General features: G+C 30.9%; 1 long non-coding RNA gene across 1 annotated transcript in view; it reads right to left on the reverse strand.

Annotated features, from left to right (window-relative positions):
* Positions 1-225: 225 nt before the first annotated feature.
* LOC111707726 (uncharacterized) overlaps positions 226-3,534 on the reverse strand; it is a 15,799-nt gene continuing 12,490 nt past the window's right edge. The window contains exons 3-4 of the long non-coding RNA XR_002766508.1: positions 1,639-1,696; positions 226-674 (exon numbers count right to left, since the gene is read on the reverse strand). This is a non-coding gene — a long non-coding RNA (uncharacterized LOC111707726). The remainder of the gene's footprint in view (positions 675-1,638; positions 1,697-3,534) is intronic.

A 3,534-nucleotide genomic window follows, 5' to 3' on the forward strand; every position in this document is an offset into this window, starting at 1 on the left:
TCCCAATAAATACAGGGAACACAATCAATTACAGCCCAGATATTTCAACTTATCAATTCTGTTAGGTATAACATATATTGGGATTAAAAAATTTAAGTTTGTGGCAAAGACTCAATTCCTTTGTTAATTTCATGCAAAATAATTTGCAGGTTTGTAAAATATCAACATTCCTTCGTTTTTTTTTTTTGGCAACTCAAACCAAATTTACAATTTTATTTAAAAAATTTCGTATCTTATCGTTACGTTGTCTTTGAAAATAGTTTTTTTTGTTAAAGAACACTTTCTGGGAGAAATAATGAACTCAAAAATAGCAAAGATGGGAATTTAAAGGGGCTGTGTCGAATAAAATAGTATAGATTACACTCCAAAGTCCTTAAACATACATATTACATATTCAGAAAGGTATCCTTTAAACCTTTATCTGAGTATCACGTTGATATCCTATACTTAAAAATAGTTAAATACTTTTAATTTTCTTTTTCCCCATGCTACAAATAATCCGCAAGCCACTTTTTAACAAAAAATAGCATCTCTGTTACTTTAGCTGAGACAAAAGTTTAAAGGGTAGCTGTGTGAATCAGTGTTCCCATGTAATAACTCTAAAAGTATCTTTATACCTGCAAATATTCTTTACACAGAGCAAAGGCCTTTTCTCTCACTTTCTCACTTTGGGCCTGAAAAGGAATTGAGTTTTTGCCACAAACATAAATTTTCAAATCCATAAATCTCAAAAACCTAATTTTGGAAACCTTTGATATTTCAAACTTACACTTCCTGATCTAACAGTATTCGAAGTTTGAAATATCGAAGGTCTACGAAATAGGGTTATAAAGATAAAAGGATTAGAAAATCAGAGTTTGTGGCAAAAACTCAATTCCTTTATCAAATTGTAAGTAATTTGGCATTGGTACCACGGGCAGTGTGCTCAGCATGTACTTGTAGTGTATTTTGATTTACCCCAGAGTAATAACAATGTATTAATATTGTTATATGTATCAGCACTACATCAAGCAGTGAGAAGAAATAAACATTATCCAAATACTCACAAAGTTTCTATAGTTTAAACTGTCTTTGGTCTCTTTTAATATCTCTAACATAGTGTTTTAATGTTCTCTTACGGGGGAGGGATGTAATGAATAGGAATATATTGGTAAAAACATTTATATGATTTGTTCAGTTCATGGAGATATTTACTATTTTTAGTGTAGAAATTATTTTCTGGATTCTTTCTTTTGACAAATCAAAAATCTATCACTACTTCAAAAGTTTGAAATTAGTATTTGCTAACAAAAATTTTACATCTTTTTAAATATTATCAGGTTTGGACGAAATTTTGGAATTTAGCGAAAAAATCTTTCCCTTAAATTTATAATTCGATAGTCGATTTAGACTGACAATTATAGATACTCATACATATATATATAACATATATATATGTATATATATATATATATATATATATATATATATATATATATATATATAGATAAGAAAAGTATTTTACAACAAATCTTTTAAATTACTATTTCATATGAATTTCATATACAGGGTGCAAAATCAAAAAAGAACAAAATGTTTTTTTAAAAGTTTTCTTGTTCTTACTTTAAAACTGTATTTCTGCATCAAATTATCGTTTACCTGTGATTCCATGTCAATCTTCATCCGGATTTCAGGGTTTTAAAATTCTCACTTTTTTCTGAAAAAAAACACTTGATATCTTTTTTATTTGTAATTTGTATTTCGATCAAACGAATGTAAAATTTAGCACGAAGACATTTTATTTTTTCAATTTTGTCATAAAGTTCACTTCAAATACAAAACTATTTTATATCTTTCTATAAAAGCTCTTCGCTCATTGGTATATATATAGACGTAGTAAACGCCTACTACATAACAATGTCTCGAGCTCTAAATGCCACACAGACACAAGCGTAGCTATCAAACAAGCTCTTAATCGATCTATACCAAATGCCAAGGTACGATTATTAGTGGACTTAATTCTTCATTTTCCCTAGTGGGTGGCATGTGACTAATTTTTCAAAATTTTATGTTCTTTCTATGCATTTATTTAGTTTTCTTGTAGATGTTGAACTCGAGTTGGCGAATACAAAAATCTAAACACTGTAAAGGTTTTTTGAAAATATCTTTTAAATGGAGATAGATATTACTTTGCGTGGGATGAGATAATTTTTAGTAAACAGGCAGCCTGAAATTTTCGTATCTTAACTCCAATCATGAAATGCAGTCATTAATTCAGCGAATTGGATCTAAGATGCGTAATTTTTTTCGAGCGCTTCATTTGGCGTTCTTATATGATTTATTTTCGAAATTGAGGGGCAATAAAGAATGCATGCCGCAAAACACGTTTGGGTGGCGGTGATTACTCATTGCGTACTTCTGCACTCCCCCCCTCGTAACACATCAGGTTGCACACATTTAAGGATTAGTAAAGTGGAGTTTACGACAAGAAATCAATTTCTTTATAAAATCATACTTTTTAAATTCGAGGTAGCTTTTTTTCTTATATGTTGTTTATGTTAACATACAAAACAGTCTAAACATCAAATGTTAGAAATTCATTTTGATCCCCCCCCCTCAAAGTAAAAGTAATAATATAAGTAAAAGTGATGCAGATAGCTAGATAATATGGAACCGAACAATTTTGTACGTTACACCCATTTACGTTAATTTAATAATGAGACAATATTTTAACAACTTCTTATGAATATTTCTGTAAATTTTAATAATTTTCAAGTTGTTTGTCTTTCTAATTCGCCTGTTTTGTCAGAGAAAGAATCTATAGAGGCGTAGTACTCGAATTCCGAGAGTGTCCGATTAACATCAGGTATATATAAGTTTTTCTTTCTTTGGACATGCTCTGCAGCAAACTAAGATGGGCACGCTCTGAACTAAAAATCAAGCAGTATTTTCAAATTTCTTCTTTAAAACCTCCGCTGGAAACAAGCGCATTGCATTTTTAAAATGTATATGTCTAGGGTTACACAAAAGTATATGTGAGTTTTTTGAGGTAAAACCTAGGTAATATGGCCATTGCGACAATTAAAAGTCGAGGCTCTATAAACGTTTGATTCCTGAGTTTTCCAGATTTCAGTGCAGTTTTCATTGATTGTTTCTGCAGCATAATTCTACCAGTCACTTAAAAAACTGCAATCTACTATTGATAATAATAAATTTTCAGAGAAAAATTTTAGATATCTCGGTCTTTTTTGTTTATACAGACATTTTATTGTCACCGTTGTAAATCACAGTTGTCATTATTTTAATGAAGAGGTACTTGAGATTATGTCTACAGTTTCTTTAAGCAAGCTACAGTGTAAGTTGTAACCTATGGTGTGACATACTTGCTTCTTGTATGGGAGTTTTAAGACTACTCAGGTCTCAGTAGTAGAAGTGAGTCACTGATATCACTGATACTAGGGATACTAGTGCTCACACTAGACACACTACGGAGTGCGTAGTGTGATCTTGAAACTAGGTATGTAAATTGACCGCTGCACTAGCCAGGGGGGGGGG

The sequence above is a fragment of the Eurytemora carolleeae genome, unplaced genomic scaffold (genome assembly GCF_000591075.1).
Source record: "Eurytemora carolleeae unplaced genomic scaffold, Eaff_2.0 scaffold831, whole genome shotgun sequence".
In the NCBI taxonomy this organism is placed as follows: domain Eukaryota; kingdom Metazoa; phylum Arthropoda; class Copepoda; order Calanoida; family Temoridae; genus Eurytemora; species Eurytemora carolleeae.